Source organism: Elephas maximus, chromosome 5 (genome assembly GCF_024166365.1).
Source record: "Elephas maximus indicus isolate mEleMax1 chromosome 5, mEleMax1 primary haplotype, whole genome shotgun sequence".
NCBI classification, from domain to species: Eukaryota; Metazoa; Chordata; class Mammalia; order Proboscidea; family Elephantidae; genus Elephas; species Elephas maximus.
In genome coordinates, this window is record NC_064823.1 from 68557162 (window position 1) to 68577211 (window position 20050).

General features: G+C 41.2%; 1 long non-coding RNA gene across 2 annotated transcripts; it reads left to right on the forward strand.

The window, feature by feature from the left end:
- The first annotated feature begins 1637 nt into the window (after nucleotides 1-1637).
- Nucleotides 1638-18151, forward strand: LOC126077559 (uncharacterized). 2 transcript variants are annotated; one of them, XR_007517769.1, is made up of 3 exons: nucleotides 1638-1878; nucleotides 17001-17091; nucleotides 17563-18151. It is a non-coding gene; the product is annotated as an uncharacterized LOC126077559 (long non-coding RNA). The 2 variants fall into 2 exon arrangements; XR_007517770.1 differs by having other exon boundaries at nucleotides 17567-18151.
- Nucleotides 18152-20050: the final 1899 nt, after the last annotated feature.

The following is a 20050-nucleotide window of genomic DNA, read 5'->3' on the forward strand; positions in this document are numbered from 1 at the left end:
ATTCTTGAAAAGAGCGCAATGCTTATGGGAAACATTTTTTACTCACTCAGGTAAACTGGTATTTAGTTTGAAGATGACTTCAGGACATAGTTTTGGTTCAAGGTTCAAAAACTTTCCCTGGGCAACAGATTAAAGAGTTCATGCCGCCTTATTGGGTCCAGTAAGTCTGGATTCTATAAGAAACTTGAGATTCTGTTTCACAATATTCCCCCTTTTGATCAAGGACTCATCTACTGAGTCCTTGGTCAAAAGTTCAGTAGTAACCAGGCACCATCCAGTTCTTCTGGTCTCATGGCAAAGGAGGCAGCAGTTCATGGAGGCAACTAGACCTGTAGTCCAATTCTTTCTCCGATTTCTGGGTCTCCTTCCTTTGTTATTCCAGGTGAAGAGAGACAAATTTTTGTATCTTGGATGGCCGCTTGCAAACTTTTGAGACCCCAGCTACCACACACTGAACTGGGGGGTAGAACAGAAACTTTAAAGGCAGTGTTAGGCTAACCAGCTGAATAGTTCCAGAAAGCCGTGACCCTAAACCTTTGAACCAAGAGAACTAATCCCATGAGGTGTTTGGTTGTACCTAAGTAGTTTCAGCAACTTCTTTTTTGGTTGCTGTTGTTGTAAAATTGTATATAACAGAACATTTGCCATTTCATCCTTTTTCCTGATATACAACTTAATGATATCAGTTCCTTTAGTCGAGTTATGTAACCATTGACTGTAATCAATACCAATTTTCCCAACACCAGACATAAACAGACTACTTCTCAGAGGATAATTTCCTCTCTCCCTCCCCCCCGCCTCCATCTCAGTTAACTACTAACAACCAGTGGCCTCTATATGTTTACCTATTCTTTTCATTTCATGCAAGTGAGGTCATACACTACTTGTCCTTTTGTGATTGATATTTCACTCAGCATAATGTCTTCAAAGTTCATCCATGTTGTAGCATGCATCAGGACTTCATTTCTCTTTATGGGTGAGTAATATTCTATTGTATGTATGTACCACATTTTGTTTATGCTTTCATTCATTGAAGGGCACTGAGTTTGTTTTCACATTTCTCTGCCAATTTTTAAAAACTCTTACCATCTTCAGATGCATCAGATTATAAATTTCATCTTATTAAAGAAATCTCTTCTGGAGCCTTGTGCCCTGCCCCTTTATAGAAATGCCCTCAAAGTTTTGACCTCAGTTATCATCTCGGGACCTTTCTTCACCTCTGTGTTGGATGTCTTGCTTTCTGGATCCCATGTCTTCCTCTTTCTTGGCTTACTGTCTCATTTTGGGAAAGCACATTCTCCACCAGAAAGTGTTCAGCGTAGGTACATTTTCTGAAACCTTGTGTGTATTAAAATATTCTTATTCTACTTTCATATTTGAATGATAATTTGACTGGGCATAAAATTGTATATTGGAAAATTTTTTCCTTCATAATGTTGAGACAAGGCTCTATCGCCATCTAGCTTCCAGGGTTGCTGCTGAGAAGGCTGACTATTCTGACTCCTGATTCTCTATACAGGATCTGACCTGCTTGCCTTTTCAGTCTTAGAACAGTATTAAAACATACTCCCTGTTTTAATTAGGATGCTTTCAGCAGTAGTTTAATGAAAATCAACTCAAAGTGGACTAAACGATAAGAAAATTTATCTCGTATAAGAAGCCAGATGTAGATAATTCCAGAAAAATTAGCCCATGATGTTTATTTCAAGGATAAATGATACTACCATTGACCCTGGTCTTCTCGTTTTCCAGCTTTCCCTTCCCTTCTGTGTTTTTTTTCTTATTTTAGCTCTCCTCATGGTCACAAGATCGCTGCAGCAATTCCAGGAGTATACAGTATCCAGATACGCAGAGGAAGAAAATATCATCTCATTCTCTGTATCTTTTTTTTTACGAGTAAGGAAACCTTTCCCAGAAACTTCCAGCAGACTTTCCCTCCTATCTCAATGCCCAGAATATGTCATCTGCACAAGTCTAAATCAATCACCAACAAAGAGAATGGTAACACCTTGATTGGCTTAGACTAACCAGGACACTCTCAGGGCTTGGGAAGTAGCCAGCATTCACAGAAGCACATGGACAAGTGGAGGAGAGTAGATACCTAAAATCCAGAGCTGTAACAGTGAGGAAAAGGGGAAGTTTTTTTGGAAGGCAATCAGCAATGCCTACTACACTCCTGGACATACTTTGCTTTGTAGATCCTGACTTGATTACAGTTCCCCCAATGCTCATCTTCTTAGCTTCTAACTTTGCATTGGGTCTGCTCTTCCTGTCAACCTCTGGAGGAAGTTAAAGAGTAGGCTTGATTTTTAGAGTCTCCCCAGGAAGTCATCTCTGTACACTTGACTGGCATTAGATTAACCTTGTATCCTCTATAAGAAAGTAAGGGTGCTGATACCTTTGGTAATATCCACAAAGCCTATCATCTTCCCCTCTTCCCTTTGGGAATGGATCTCCCCTACACACAAGGTAGGTCCTAGCTGCCGTATTTGTACTTACCCTTGCTCCATTACAACCAAGTTGATTGGACCAGGGGAGGACATCAGACCCAAATTTAACCGGTTAGATTAGAATTGAAAGTCAGTCTCCGTGCACTTCAAATTGTAACTTGAAATGCAAGAGGAGCCGCCACATTCTATCTTGTACTTTGAAGAACAGCGAAATGCAGTTTATAGGGAGAAGGAGAGAAGCAGAAACGAGACAGAGTGGAGTGCCCGTGACTTTCCACTTCTTGGTTTCAGTTTCTGCCTGAGGGCAGGTTGCATTCTGGCCTTTGAGATAAACCAAGATTCTTACTATAAATCCCCCTTTGGAAGTTCTGTTGTTTTTCACCAAATTACTTAATTTAAGGAGTTAAGGTAAATCCTTCTAGACAAAGGCCTTCTGTGAAATCTCAGAGCTTGTGACTTATCAAATGGCTCAGGGCCTTGTTCTCTCCCCCTTATCACCAGGTTTTATTTACTGAAATCCTGTGGGGAACTTGGTATGGGGTGTTGGAGTGGGGGTGCATTAAGGGTTCAGTGGAAGAATTTCCACCTTTCATGTGGAAGACGTGGTTTCAACTCCTGACCAATAGACCTCATGGAAGCTTGAGGAGGCTTGCATGTTGCGGTGATGCTGAATAGGTTTCAGCAGAGCTTCCAGACTAAAACAGACTAAGAAGAAAGACCTGGTGATCTACTTCCCAAAATCAGTCAATGAAAACCCAGTGGATCACAATGGTCCGATCTACAGCCAGTCAGGGGATGGTGCAGTACTGGGCAGCACTTTGTTCCATTGTGGATAGGATCACCGTGAGTCAGAGGCTGACTCAACAGCAGCAACAACAACCAGAAAAAATGGGGAGAAGGGTGTGTAATTGGGTCACACAGAGATTGGTAGGATATTTCGCTTTCCTTTCACGTACCAAATAGTAAGTACTTAAAGGTTTTAACAGATAAATGAGCACCCTATACCTCAGAAATTGAAATCTGATAAAAAATTAATCATTAAAATGATTGTTATAGCTGTTATGTCGCAGCGAAATATAAAATCTCAGTGAGGAACTCTTAATTGTAGCACCTGTGTTTAGCTATGTTGTAGTATTGACCTAACATTTACCACTTGGTTTCTCCTACCTTCATGATAAGCAGCCAGTTTGCTGTGAGTAGGATGATTCTAGAGCTGACACAGAAGACCATTTAGACAAACATTTGAGGAGTCGCAAACAGCTTGAGACCTGAACAAGCATGTTTGGCCACGTGTTGGAATTCTGGAAATTTTCTTTTGGTACATCTTGATTCATCTCCTCATATGGATGGTGTTCACTTGATTAAGCTGGAGCTACATTTTGCAGAACCCCTTTTCTTATGATTGTGTTAGAGTTAGAAAAAGAGAAACTTGCGTGAGATTCGAAGGGCAGTAGTAAAACTGCAGCCACTACTGTCTGAAGGCTATCGTGGTTAGAGGCAGTGGGAGACATGGGTGGTGGCAGCTCCTATTTGTCCTGGCCCTCCTCCCCTGCTCCACAGCCAACTCTTTTTCTCAGGTGCAGGCCCTGTTGACCAACAGTAACCCCAGGTGGCCAGTGTGGTTTCACTGTGGCAACTGTAAGTTCCTGGCTTTCCAGCCTACTTTGCTCTGACATGTCCACCAGTGCCAGTGCTTCAGCGAGGCAGTTAGTGGCTTTTCTCTGATCCTCCAGCTTCTGCTTTCATACCCTTAATTCCCCAGCTTCTCCCACAATAACCAAAAAACCCAAACCTTTTGCCTTTGAGTCAGTTCCTACTCATAGCTTCCCTGTAGGACAGAGTAGAACTGCTCCGTAGGATTTCCAAGGAGCACCTGGTAGATTCGAATGGCCTAACTTTTGGTTAGTAGTCGTAGTTCTTCAGCACTACCACAGCTTCTAGCATATAAAGAATTCTCAATAAACATCTTCTAAATTAATCACCTCTCGTTTATAGTTATGACTAAGAGGAAAAGGTTCTTTCCAGTCTTTTATTACTTACTTCTTAAAATAATTCCAATGAGGCATATTCCTTAAAAAAAGGGGTGTGGCTGAAATAGAGAAATGAAAGTAGCCTGCTTAAGATCCCAGAGCAAGAGAAGTCAGCTAAATTAGAACTTGTAGTTATGTTTTCCCCAACTACAACTTAAGTCTACTTAGCAACTCACTGAATTTTATCTCCCTTCCTTTATTATTTTTTTTTCCTTTATTAAAAGAAGCCTTGGTGGCACAATGGTTAAAGTGTTCAGCTGCTAACCAGAAGATTGGTGGTTTGAACCCACCAGTCACTCCGCTTTCTGCTTCTGTAAAGGTTTACAGCCTTGGAAACCTTATCGGGCAGTTGTACTCTGTCCTATAGGGTCACAGCGAGTCAGGATTGACTCACCAGAAGTGGGTTTGGGTTGGTTTGGTTCCTTTATTAAACACAATTTCTTTCACCACCACCTTTTCTGCTCCTCCAATATACACACATATGGGGTTTTGGGGGATGTCTGTCAAAACACCAGCAGCAAAAATATGTATTTGTTGAAAGTACAGCACTAAAAAAGGGGAATAAATTCATTTAATTTAACAGATATTTATTGAGCATCTATATGCAGAAGAAATTGTGCTGGGGGCAAAGCAAGGATAAATAGAGGGCAAATGCATTGTGGCACTCCTACTGGAGGCACTTTATACAAAGCCTTTGATGTATTACCATTCTTGGTTATCACTTTACTCCCGTTCTCAATTACCTGTTTCCCTCTCATTCCACACGCAAGTCTTGGGGTTGTAATTTCTCATGAACACACACCCAAAGTAGCCTAATGCGACGCAGCAGAAATAGGTCCTCCAGGCCATGGCCCATCAGAAAATATTTTGTCTTTCTCTAGGTAAAACCAAAAAATCCCATTGCCATAGAGTTGATTCCAACTCATAGTGATCCTATGGGACAGAGTAGAACTGACCCATAGGGTTTCCAAGGAGTGACTGGTAGGTGGTTGTTAAAATTTACCAGTAAATCTTCAACTGGGAAGCTTCTTTAAAAAGCAGAATCCTGGGCTACTCCACCCCTGACCAGAGATTAAAACCAGGGAATTAGTGTTTTTAACAAGAATCCTGGTGGTCTTCTGACACCAGTGATCTTTAGGCAACACTTGGAGAAATGCCTAAAAACACAGCGGAGAGAGAATCGACTGTGTGCTTATTTTTAAAAAGCTGATTCCTAGGCCCTATGCCAGACCTTCTGAATCAGAATCTTTGTTCGTGGGGCCTGGGAATAGGCATTTTAAAATCACTCTCCATTTGATTCTCATGGAGTCCACAGATCCCCCTTTAAAAAGTACCGTAAAATCTCCCACTCTACATCTAAAGCCTACTTAGACACAAAAGATCTTAGGAAAGAGAAATGGGGAAAAAAAAAAAGAAGGCCTTCGTTTCTAGTAAACACTGATGTTAGAATCATCCTTTCCAAGCTCTTAGAATCCATGCCCAGCTTACTGCTGATCTGAAATTTCCTGGGAATGACTGTGAGGAGGCCAGGATTGTTGATGGGCCCATCCAAGCTAGCCCTGCCTTGCCAATTAAGCAAAATCTCCACGCCCATCAAACAGTGATAGGAACCTAGGGGGCCTAACTGGTGTTCAGAGTTGTCTTCCTGGATCCTGGGGCCTGCAGTCTTTCTGGGGCCAATCTCAGGTTACCAGTCAGCTTCCGCACTTCACTCCCTGAACTTCTCCAATCTCAAAGCCATGCCTGACATTTCATACTAGATGCCAGTTTTGTAAAAAATAACGGTCAGTCAGATTATTTAAAAAGGTCATGATGTGACTGCGTGGAATGAAGTAAGGACCCTCAGATGGATGTGGGTTTGAGAGTTGGCCTCGCTCCTTGCTGGGCCTGTCCGTGGATGAGCTCCTGAGCGCCATCTGTCAGTCCAGGGCAGTAGCACTGCTGAGAGGAGCTGTGGGAAGTCAGGAGAGCATTGACCCGTGGCTCGGTATTCGTGCTCTCCTTTCTTCCTGACTCGGCACTTCCCTTTTAACCTCTTTCCTTCCTCTTTCCTTCACCCCTCACCCTCTCTGCCCCCAACACCCAGGCAGCTTTGTAAATTTGAGAAGGCTTTTTTCAGTGCTGCTGATCCTCCCTTTGTGTGGAATTCTGCCCCGTTAGACTCTGCCTCCTCTCACAAGCCTCCTGTATATAATCGGGACCACTCCGTGTCACCTCTACCCCTTCAAAAACTGCTTCTAGGACTGAAAGGGAACTTTTTTTAAAAAACCGTAAACATATACGTAACAAAACATTTGCTACTTCAAAATTCGTCACATGTACAATTCAGTGACATTGTGTTCCTCGTTTTGCAACCATCACCATCATCCTTTCCCAAATTTTCCCATCACCTGAAAAGGAGTATTTCTTGAGCACGGACCAAGCACCAAGTGCCACCTGGGTCCCTGCATGCAAGTTCTCGAGTCAGGCTGGGTGGGTTTGGATTCAGCTATTTCACAAGGGCTGGGCGGACCTTGTCAGTAAAACAGGGGTATCTGCTGAGACTGGTGTGAGGACTAAATCAAATATTACAGGAAAAGTGCTTAGGGCAGTGCCTAGCCTGTTTGGTAAATAATAGCTATTAGTCACTGTCTTAGGCTAGTTTCTCTAGAGAAGCAAAACCAGTAAAGCGTGTAAATATATATATAGAGAGATTTATATCAAGGAAACGGCTCACGCAATTGTAGAGGCTGGAATGTCCCAAGTCCGTGGATCAGGATAGAGACTTCTCTCGATGATTCACGTAGCCGTAGGGGCTGGTGAACCCAAGATCAGCAGGCGGGAGAGCAGAGCTTCTGCTTTCAGGCTGTGAATATCAGTGAATCCCAAGGTCTGCAGATAAGCTCATTAGCTCAAGTCCCAAGAGCCAGAGGTCAGATGGAAAGGAGGTAGCCACAGGATCCAGAGTGAGCAGAAAAGCCAGAATGCCTGCTTATATTCAGATGCAGGCCATACCTCTAACGAAACTCCCTCTCAACTGATTGGCTGTTCACAGCAGATTCAATCATGGGAGTGATCACATATAAACACTGAGTCTTATGGCCCAGCCAAGCTGACATACAATCTTAACCATCACAGTCACCTTCATTCTATTATTTATTTTTCAAGATGACCCTGCAGAGTGGTCATTAGCATTTCTTCTTTGCAGGTGAGGAAACTCAGGGTCAGAGGCTAAGTAACTTGTTTCTGATCACATAGCTAGGAAGTGGTGGAACTGGAATTTTAACTCATTCTACATGGCTCCAAACTTTTCCAACTACAGTTATTAAGACCTCAGTCCTAGGTCTTACATTCAGAATAAGTATAGGAAAATGTAAAAAAAAAAATTCCTAGTTTTGCAGATATATGCATATATAAACATACTGTATTTTTATGCAAATAACCCATGTGTTCTACATTTTTTTGCCAACTTCACCCTTCCTCAAACCCAGGTATTTTCTTAGGAGTGCTATGCTAATTTTTTTTACATGTTGCTATGAAAAATTAGCATAGTACACTTATGAAAATGCCTGGTGGGGGTGGGAGAGGGGGTGGTTGGCCAAAAACTAGACCATGCACATTATTTGAATAAAAATGGGGGTATTTAATTTAATTTTTGGATGAAATTAGGTGATATAACTAATCAATGAATCAAAAAAATATCCAGTATTTATGAGGGAAGTGATAGGATAGGATGTCTGGGGCTTTCAGGGGAAGAAGACAGATCAAACAAGATTGGAAAAGTGTTGACAGTTGCTGACATTGGGCAATAGGTAGACGGCAATCATTATATAAATCTCTTTGTGTTTGTATCAGTTTGGAAATTTCTTCAATGAAGAGTTAAAAACCACATTTATTCCACATTTTCCCCAAATCTGGTGATACCTGAACCAGATCATCTCTAGTCCTAAACCTGTAGTTTACAGACTTCATGTCTCTGTGCGGGCCCTGTTGTCTTGGAAGATTTTGAATACCAGGTTTTTACTTTTTAAAATCTGAGAATAATACAAACTTATATTTCTTGTATAACATGAGCAAGGCATTCTTTTAAGTACTTAATGTTGTTAGTTGCTGTCAAGTCAGCTTCGATTCATGGAGACCTTATATGTAACAGAACAAAACATTGCCCAGTCTTGTGCTACCTTCATGATTACAGGTATGTTTCAGTTCATTGTTGTAGCTACTGTGCCAGTCTATCTCACTGAGGGTTTCCCTCGTTTTCACTAAACTCTAGTTTACCAACATGTTGTCTTTTTTCTGCATTGGGTCTTTCCTGATGATGTGTCCAAAGCATATGAGCTGAGGTCTCGCCATCTAGTTGTGTTTCTTCTAGGACCAATTTGTTCATTCTTCTGGCAGTCCACGGTATATTCTATATTCTTTGCCAAGACCACAGTTCAAATGCACCCATTCTTCTTCTGTCTTTCTTTTTTATTGTCCAGTTTGTGCATTTGTATAAGGTGATTGAAAAGACCATGGCTTGGGTCAGGTGTACTTTAGTCATCAAAGTGACATCTTTGATTTTTAAGATTTTAAAGAAGACTTTTGCAGCAGATTTGCCCAATGTGTATGTCAGTTGACTTCTTGATTATTGCTTCCATGAACTTCAATTGCTGAGCCAAGGAGTAGAGCAAAATCCTTGACATCTTCAATTTCTTCTTCGTTTATCATGATGCTCTTTATTGATTCAGTTGTGAGGATTTTTGTTTTCTTTATGCTGAGGTATAATCCATACTGAAGGCTGTAGTCTTTGACCTTCATCACTAAGTGCTTCAAGTCATCTTCATTTTCATCAAGCATGGTTGTGTCACCTGTATACTGTAGGTTGTTATAAGTTTTCCTCCAATCCTGGTGCCTTGTTCTTCATATAGTCCAGCTTCTTGGATTATTTGTTTAGCATACAGATTGAATAAGTAAGGTGAAAGGATACAACTCTACCACACACTTTTTCCAATTCTGAACCATGCAGTATCTCCTCGCTCTGTTCAAATGACTGCCTCTTGATCCAAAACCCAAACCAAACCCGTTGCCATGAAGTTCATTTCAACTCACAGCAACCCAATAGAACAGAGTAGAACTGCCCCATAGGGTTTCCGAGGTTGTAATCTTCACAGAAGCAGACTGCCACGTCTTTCTCTCCTGGAGTGGCCGGTAGGTTCCAACCACTGACCTTTTGGTTAGCAGCCAAGCACTTAACCACTGCACCAGCAGGGTTCTCCAAGTACCTAATATGTCTCTTCAAAAAAAAAAAAAGTACCTAATGTGTCTTCTCAGTTAATAATCACAACAGCTCTATGATGTAAGTATAATTGTCTCCCTCTTGCAGATGAGAAAACTGAGGCATAGAGGTAACTAACTTGTCAAAGGGTTCATAGCCTGCAGTGGAAGGAGAATTTGAACTTAGGTAGTGTGAATCAGGCCCACCTTTGAAGGAGGACACCACCTTTAAATGAAATTGATCGTATGTATCAGCAATGGTTTTACTGCAGATAACAGAAAACCATGTAGCTGTGGTTTAAGTGGCAAAAGCAATAAAGAATATTTAACACTCTTACTAACAAGATGGTTGAAACTAGACAATTCAGGCTTCATAAAGCAGCTTGGTTATGTCACCAAGAACCCAGGTACTTTCTATTCTGCTCAGTTGTCTTCTGTTCACCTTTCCATCTTGTTTTCTCATTGTCACAACTCATGGCCTTACACAACCATATTCACTCAGGACAGGAAGAAAGGGGAGGGGCAGTGTCAGGGAACTCCCTTCATATGTGTTTCTCTCCTCAGCAGGAAACAGAAGCTCCTAACAGACTTCCTCTGAGGTCTCATTGGCCAGAGCTTTGTCATATGGCCATTCTTAGCTGTAAGGAAAACTGGAAAATAGAATACCTAATAAAGAAGGATGAGATTACTACAGTTGACTTAGACAAGTGGTTCATGAACCTGAATACACGTTAGAATACTGGCAGTGTTGTATGTTATTTTTTTTTTTAAAGAACAATACAGATCTTTATTTAAAGTTTCTCGGGGACACTGAGGAGAGGGCTATACCACATGGCACAGCAACTTTTCCTAAATTTACCTATAAACATCTTTCTGTCCCCAAAGTCCCATTTCTTATATCAGTTGCCCCAATCTCATCTTGTTTCTCCAAAGTGAAAGCCTTAGGGATTTTCATCACTACATCTATCTCTATTTCCATCTTCTCCTCATCCTCAGATCTTTCTTTCTACATCTCAGTATCTCTTTTTATGTAAGAGTAATCTAGTTTATTTTATTAATCATCTAGTGGAGTAACAAATTACTCCAAATTTATTGGCTTAAGATACATACTTTATCTCACAGTTTCTGTGAGTCAGGAATTTGAGAGTAGCTTAGTTGGGTGGTTCTAGTTTATGGTCTCTCATGAGGTTTCAGTAAAGATGTTGGTTAGAGCTGCAGTCATCTGCAGGCTTGGCTGGAGTTGGAGGATCCACTTCTAAGATGGCCTCTCACATGGCTTTTGGCTGGAGGCCTCGGTTCCTCACCTATTGGCCTCTCTATAGGACTACTAAACATGGTTGCTGGCATCCCCAAAAGCAAGTGATCTGAGAGAGAGAACACCTGGGTAGCCACAGTGCCTTTTATGACTGAGTCTCTGAGTCATATACTGTCACCTGCCTATTATTCTATTCATTAGAAGAGAGTCACTAAGACCGTTAAGAGCAGGAAAATTAAGTTTCTCTTCCTGAAGGGAAGTATATATCAAAGAATTTGTGGATATGTTTTAAACCATCACATCTACATTTTATTTCTTTATCACACCTTAGTTAGTTTTTTGGGAGAGAGGGAGACAAGGAGAAGAAGGTACAAAGGAATGGGAACAAAAGGGAATCATGGACTCATAGCTACACGTGGTGTACTGTTGTCTTGCACTTTACTTATATTAAGATTGTATTTTAAAATAAAATGCCTTTTGTGACTTTTTCTGGACATTATGAACACATTGTGCTGTTTAATACTATAATCATGGAACTGATAATATTTTTATAAACAATATTTTTAAAGCAACACCTTTTTTCTATGGAAGAGAAACAAAAGTAAATTTTAAAGCTGTGTTCTATTGTGAAAATAGCACATGTAGGAAGATGCATAAAACATAAATGTACAGTTTAATGAATTATGAGAAAGCAATCATCCATTTAACTGCCAACCAGATTAAGAAACAGAATACTGTCTGCAAGTCAGGAGCCCCTGCATGTGCCTTCCAAATCACAACTCCTTGTTCCTTCAAAGTCAACTCCTGTTTTGTCTTGCATGGTATTCACTTCCTTGCTGTTCTTTATTCTTTTGCTACCTAAGTATACATCCCTATTGAGAGTTCAAGGCCCTCAGTGTACAACAGTGATGCTCAACCTCTCTGTGGGGTTCACATTCTCTAATGTGATAATCATATAATAAACAGCAGACATAATAAATAAATTATATAGCATGCTAGGAAGGTGACAAGTACAAAATAAAACAAATGAGGTAGAGCTGGGTAATGAGAATGGCAGTATAGGGGTGAGGGGTTGCAGTTTTGAATAGAGTAGTTAGGGAAGGCCTCATTGAGCCGAGGCTTGAGAGAGGTGAAACAGTTATCAGGACATCTGGAAGAAGAATGTTCCAGGTACAAGGAACAGCTGGTGTAAAGGCCAAAGGTGGGAATATGCCTGGCAGGCTCGAGAAACTGCAAGGAGGCCTGGGAGGCTAGAGCAGAGTCAGCAAAGGGAAAAACTGTATGAACTGAGGCTAGAAAAGCAGTAATCCAAACCAGTTGCCACTGCGTCAATTTCAACTCATGGCTACCCGATGTGTGTCAGAGTAGAGCAGATTTGTGCTGTACAGGCTTTTCAATGGCTGATTTTTCAGAAGTAGATTTCCAGGCCTTTATTTCATGCTGCCTCTGGGTGAACTCAAACTACCAACCTTTCTACCCGAACCACCAACCTTTCAGTTAGTGGTCAAATACATTAACAGTTTGCACCACCAGTGACTCCAAAGCAGTGAGAGTTGGAGGGAAATCATGTAGGATATATGGGCCATCTTGAGGTCTTTGGGTTTTCCTCTTCAGGAAATGGGAGTCATTGCAGGGTTTGAACAAAGGAGTGGCATGATCTGACTTATATTTTAAACAGATCACTCTGGCTATTTAAATCTGATGCTAGTTAACTTAGTAAAGCTGACTGCTACACAGCTATTCAGAGAAAGGGCAGGGATTCAAACTCAGGCAGGCTGGCACCAGGGCCCATGCATTTAACCTTCTCCATGCTGCTACTTGCCATGGGCATCTACTCTTGGTAGGAACCCCAGATGTCATCTTAGGTCCCACTGGCGTAGGTTCTCTACTGTCCCTGCTTCTGTGAATCGCCTTCTTTAGATTCTAACACTCGGGAGAGAGCTGAGACCAGGGCAAGATTCTGTGTCCTCATGCAAGGCCAGAGAAAGAGGGTCTGGCATTTGTAATGGAAGGCAAGGTCTATTTCTCCTCCAAATTCCATAGGCACGTTCTTTAATAAATGAAGGAGACCAGAGCTTGGACAGTCAAAGAAATGAAAACTGTCCACTACAATCCCAGATGGACAGTGTGGTCCTTGAATAGGAGTGGGAAAGTTCAATGTAGAATTCCAATGAACAAAAAATGTCAGTGACTCATTAAGACACCAAGAAAAACCTTGTGAACTCTGGATAGTCTCTGCGATGTTATAAACTAAATACACTTGAACCACATGCAGCGGTCACCTAGCTCTTGGGTTTGCAGCCACATTCACACTATGTTAGTTTTCTGTGATACACAGATAACTTCATCTAAACCAACATCCAAGTAGGTCAGAAGTTAGGGCCCAGAATAGCTGAGTCTCTGCTCAGGGTCTCACAGGCCTGAAATATTGGTGTCAGCAGGACTGTGTTCTCATCTGGAGCTCAGGATTCTCTTCCAGACTCATTGGGAATATTGGCAAAATTCAATTCCTTGCAGTTGTAGGGCTGAGATTCCCATTTTGTTGCTGGTTGGCAGCCAGTGGTTGCTTTCAGGTCATAGCCACATGGCTGTCTCCATAACTTGGCCACTTATTTATTTATTTAAATAATATTTTCTTGTGTTTTCAGTGAAAGTTTCCGTAGCAAGTTAGGTTCCCATTTAACAATTACTACACATATTGTTCAGAGACACTGGTTATATTTTTCACAATCTTTTAACATTATCATTAATTCCATTCTGGATGTTTCTTTTCCAGTAATCTGGTTTCCCTGCCCCCTTAACATTTCATCTTCGCTTTAGAGTAATTGTTGACCATTTCGTCTCATATACATGATTTTTTAAAGGCACACAGTTCTCGCTGGTAATGAGTCAATCTGTTATTTAACTAAAAGATGCTCAGAGGATAGCTATGGTTCAAGGTTTATGGACTATCTCAGGGCAATGGTTTTGGGGAGTCCTAAAGTCTCAGCCAGTCCGGTAAGTCTGAACTTTTTAAGAATTTGAGTTCTGTTCCACATTTTATTCCCTTCTATCAGAATTCATCTGTTATAGCCCTGGTCAGAATGGTAGGTAGTGGTAACCAGGTACCATCTTGCTGGCAGCTAACATCTTGAAGGTCAGCATGAGACTCTTCAGTCTGACAAGGAGGAGCCTTATATAATGTAATGTAATAACGGGAGTAATAGGCCATTGCCATCATTTTTGTAATACAGTTAACCTAATCAAGGGAGTGTCTATCCCATCATGTTCACAGATCTTGCTCATACTCTAGGAGAAGAGATGATACAGCATGTGAGGTTGGGGAGGGGGATCTTGGGGTTATTTTAGAATTCTGCATGCCACATATCTTAGTCACCTAGTGCTGCTCTAACAGAACTGCTGAAGCCTCAGCCCAGGCTTCGCCGTACTGCCAAGGTTCCCCACCCCCTCGCAGCCCGCCAAACCTAGGCTTCTAACTGCAGTTTGCCTGACCCTGCCTCCGCCCTAATGGCAGTTTGAATTTGGTGCCAGGATCCCCTGCATTCCTGAACCAGAATTTTGGCAGTTGTGCAGGGCCTGAAGAGCTGTGTCCTCAATCTGTCCTTGGACTTGAGCATCACTGGAGAAGAAGATATTTTCCAGCACACCACAGTGCCTGAGCCCATTTGTAAAGCAAAAGATGCCTTACTTAGTAACACGGTTCAGCATCCAGACCTCCAAATGTGGACATGGGAGGGCTAAGGGCAGAGATTCCGGGCACCAAACCCAACCCCCAGATGCCTTTGGAAATAAAAAGCTCCCCAACTCCTTCAGAGGGGAAGTGCGTGGTCTTTTTCGGCTGTTAGGTCTCATGTTGCTCCTTGTTTGCCCAAACAATAAATTGCCACTTTGTTTCCCTTGCAACTGGTGGTATGGTGTGTCTGTCTTATTTCCATCAGCTAATAGGATAAGAATCCGTGCTCATTTACAATACCACAAGTGGATGGCTTCAATAAAAGTTTATTCTCTCACAGTCTGGTATGCTAGAAGTCCAAATTCAGGGCTTCAGTTCCAGAGGAAAGCTTTCTCTGTCAGCTCTGGAGGAAAGTCAATCTTCCCTGGGTTGAGTTGCTTCTCAGTGAAGGGACCCCGGGTCCAAAGAACACATTATTTTCCTGCCTTTTGTTTCTTGGTGATATAAGGCCCACATGTTTCTCTGCTCACTTCTGTCTTTTATATCTCAAAAGAGATTGGCTTAAAACACAATTTAATCTTGTAGATTGAGTCCTGCCTCATTAATATAACCATTGCTAATCCCATCTAATCAACATCATAGAGATAGGATTTACAACACACAGGAAAATCACATCAGATGACAAAATGGTGTGCAATCACACACAACACTGGAGATCATGGCCTAGCCAAGTTGACAGATATTTTTGAGGACACAATTCAATCCATGACACCACACATACGTTTTGGCTAGAGTTGTAAAACCGATGTTGGCTCTTATTAAAGTTACTGAAAAGTCATTAATTATCATACTCTGCTGTGGGGTTTCAACTATTTGGAAGCTTCACAACTTGCAAAATGTAAAATATTCCCTGGAATCTGAAGTATTATTTTGAACACTTTGAATTCCCTGAAATTTATACCTATTTTAGATAGATACCCTAGGAGACTCTATAAAGATACTTAATACATTTGACAGACTTTGCTTAACTTTGAGGCAGGAACGAGTTTGTTCTAATATTTTTTCTTTCTCAAACATGCAGTATTAAAGGGATCAGTCTTAAACACTAAAAAAAGTGTTACCATGCAATGTCTCCTAGTGAGCTGCAGGGGGCAGCATCTGATTTATTACTGGTTTCTTGAAAGTAGAAAGCTGAGAAATAATGAAGAGTTTGTCTTAGGGGAATAAGCAGACAAAAAATAATTAAGAAGTAAAATTCACAAGCAGTTTTATCATTAGAAGGTCAGTACATGAGCAATGACAAGAAGTTCTACGTTTAAAAATAATTGCTTTTTTTTTTTTTTAGATACAGAGTTTAAGTAGACTATGGCCCATGAGGGCTTATATGCATTCCAGTTTTAGATTTTGGCTTAAAAAGGAATCTTAATTTTTTCAAGATGACTTTCAAAACTGACTGTAAGAGAGGTGATGATTTCTTTTTCAGTATTTCACCAATCAGAAAATGTATACCTCTCAATATTAAATCTTTGAGGGAAAAGAGAGTTTTTCTCATAAGAATACATAGAGGAAGACAGGAGAGGGGGAAGCTTTTAATACTGCAAAGGGTCTATCACAGAGCCTTGCATACAGAAAGTGCCCAGCAGATGTGTGTTGAATTGGCATGAATCTAACTGAATTAACACTTAAGATGAAATATGAACCACTGAAATGCATAAAATGAATGAGTATATGAATAAGGTAAACCTAGGGTATTAATCAGGAGTCCCTGCATGGCGCAAAAGGTTAAGCGCTCAACTACTAGCCGCAAGGTTGTGGTTTGAACACATCAGAGGTGCCTCGGAAGACAGGCCTGGTGATCTGCTTCCGAAAAGTCATAGCAGTTCTACTCTGCACACATGGAGTCACCATGAGTCGGAATTGACTCAATGGCAACTAACAAAAAGTCATACTCCATACTCTTGCTTTGCTTCCTGATGAAACAGGAGTTTATCAACTGGGCACCTGGGAGATTGTAACTTCTGCCTCTAAGGAAAGCAGAGAAGCCTTGGACACTAGCTTCAGCCAGTATCTTCTGTTCTCATTGGGCAATAATATATTTAAGGTCCAGAAGCCCACTCAATCTAGCCAAATAAAGTAGGCAGGTGGGCAAATAAATGTTATTGTAAGGATTTAGTGGGAAATCACATGGACTCATAAACTATAGTCTGGACAAGGGAAACAGAAAACTCAAAGGAGATAGATAGCTCAGGAGTGAAACTTGCCTGAATTCAAATTTGGTTCTGTAATTTATTCATTGTGTAAACATAAGCAAGTATTTTATATCCCTTTGAACTCTTGTTTCCTCAACTGTAATAAAGAAATTATTATCTTCTTCCCTCCGAAGCTGTGAGGCTCAGATGTCACGTCAAGTGGTCAGAACGATGGCTGACGTGGAGAAGGTCCCGAACGGTATGCTTTAAAGATGACTCCATGGAGAGCTGAACTCCAGGCTTGTTCTTTTAAATGGGTAACAGCAGTTTGTATCACAACAGTTTTTGATTCCCAGCTAAGTCTGGAGAGGGCTAATGGCAATTTGGACATATTTTCAACGAACAGATTTCATAATCACTTTAACTATAGACCTAAACTCGGTGAGATGAAATGTTCTGTGCCCTCTTTGAATAAATGTAGGCTTTATTTTGGGGGGAGGTGGTCAGGAAGAATAACAGAGAGAATTTCTCAAGACAAAAAATATTTCGGACTAGGATACTGTAGTGTGTTGAATGGCTGCCTTCAAACAGCTATGTCTGCATCCTGGAACCCGTAAATACGACCTTATTTGGTCAAAGGGTCTTTACAGATGTAATTAAAGATGTCAACATGAGATCATCCTGGATTACCCGGGTTGGCACTAAATCTAATGATGCGTGTCCTCTTAAGAAAGACACAGAGGCAAGATGGCCATGTGAAGATGGACACAGAGATTGGAGTTATGCTGCCACAGCCAAGGAGTGCCTGGAGCTACCAGAAGCTGGAGGAGCAAAGGATTTTCCCCTAGAGCCTTTGACGAGAGCATGGCCCTGCCTATACCTTGATTTACTTCTGTCTCCAGAACTGTGAGAGAATTTTCTGTTAATTAAAACCAAATAAATAAATAAATAAAAATAAAAAACGAAGACTCTGATGCTCTAAGCCTGGCCATGGGAGACACATGGGACCATTTCTAGAAACAGGAAAGATGGGCAGAGGATGTGGTTTAGGGAGCAGGTGATGCATTAGATTTGGAACATGTTGAAATTTTCATTGAAGGGGATAATCAGGTAGGCCCAGCAAGCCAATGAAAATGCAGGAGGTGAAGGCTGGCTAGAGAATCAGTTTTGGTACCCATTCAAAGAGAAGTGATATTTATGTTAGTGAGAGTCGCTGAGAGCACTGGGGGTACGACAAATAGTGGGAGAAGGGGCATACTTATCTCTGGGCATACAGAAATTTAAGCGAGGGAAAAATGAGGGAAACTAGAGAGGGAGTGGCCAACAACACGAGAGAATTAGAAAGAATTAGAATTGGTACAGAGGGTTGAGAATATTTAGTGCTTGCAGTGCTGCTAAGGTCTTTGGTGATTTTAAAGTCTTTGCAATTGTATTGCTTTTTCTTAGAGTTGGTGTCTTTTCTAGGGTTTTGGAAGTAGCCATGAAAACAAGTGTAAGATGTATCTTTGATTTACATACTAAGTTAAAAGAAATAAAACGTTGCTCTTTGAAGTTAGAATGAATCATTAGACTATTTTAAAAGGACAGTTGCAAAAATTTTACAAATACATACTCTAAAACCACTGTGCCACCAGGGATCATTGACTTAAGTATAAAAAATATATGTATATAAAAAAAAGGTAGTAGAAAACAAGATTGAATGAAAGTTTGCTTCCTGCAGGGGTGAAGAGGCCAGTAAGCAGAGAATCTCTATGGCTGACATGTCTGTACCAACCTGCTGTGCTAGAAGCTGGGAAACTTTTTTTGTCTGTTTTCCTGAGAGCCCAGAGGTCATACAAGAACAGGTGAAATAGCTGGACAGTTTGAACCTGGCCAGTAAGCTTTCTATGGCTTCCTTTTGCCTTTAATACAGAGCTGAGACCAAGGACATAAGATTTCTGATGCCTTGGCCAGAGGATGCTGGGAAAATTGAATAGAAATGTTGACCCCTTATACAAGTGAACATTCCCTGCTTCTGGTGACCTATCAGGGAAGCTGCTATCAATAATGCCACAGTTCTCGCTTTCCTGATACAGTCGATACTATTTCCTAGAGGAAATCGTGGTTGAGTGGGGAGTTTGCTAGAAGCATAATGCAGGGCAGAAGAAAAGAAAGAATTTTAGGGCTGTTTTTTGGATTACAATTCCTCCTCTAGCTACTAACTCATGTGCTTGGAAGAAGCATCTTTTTTTTTTTTTTTTAAATTGAACTTTAGGTGAAGGTTTACAGAACAGACTAGTTTCTCATCAAACAGTTAGTACACGCATTGTTGTATGACATTGGTTAACAGCCCACGACATGTCAACACTCTCTCTTCTCAATCCTGGGTTCCCTATTACTAGCTTTCCTGTTTCCTCCTGCCTTCCAGTCCCTTCCCCGGGGCTGGTATGCCCCTTTAGTCTTGTTTTGTTCCATGTGCCTGTTCAATCTTTGGCTGAAGGGTGAACCTCAGGAGTGACCTCATTACTGAGCTGAAAGAGTGTCCAGGGTCCATACTCTCAGGGTTTCTCCAATCTCTGTCAGGCCAGCAAGTATGGTCTTGGAAGAAGCTTTTTTTTTTAACAAATTCTGCTGAGGAGGGAGGAGATGAAGGTAAAGGTAATATTCGCATGTGAAGTTTGGTGGATCAAATTCAAAGAGCTGCAAAACCTAGGAGTGGAAGAAAGTTAGTTAAAAAAAAAAAATTCAAAGCTGCAGATGACCTCCCTTACTGGTAAATGAAAAGAGTCTGGGGTGCATTTGGGGGGAAATGTTCTGTGTGTTCTAGGAAAACTACATAGGTTGGTGGTTTTGTGAGGTGAAGTGCAGCAAGTAGATTATTTGAACTGGAGGCACTTGCTAAACAGGTGCTTTAATAAGCAAAACAGTTCTATATGATATGTGGTATTTTCATTTGTTCCTGAGACTGATGATAGGACATGTAAACTATATGAGACCACACTGAATTTCTCGAGAAAATTAAACTTCTCTGTTTGCTATAATGATTGGCACATCCTCATTCCCAAATGTCAGTTAGTTAAGTAAGTTTTATTGTGAGAATGTTTTGTTAGCTGCCCTTGAGTCGGCCCCCAGCTCGTGGTGACTCTGTGCACAACGAAACAAAACACTACTTGGTCCTGCGCCACCCTCATGATTAGCTGCAGATCAGGCCATTGTGATCCATAGGCTTTCATTGGCTG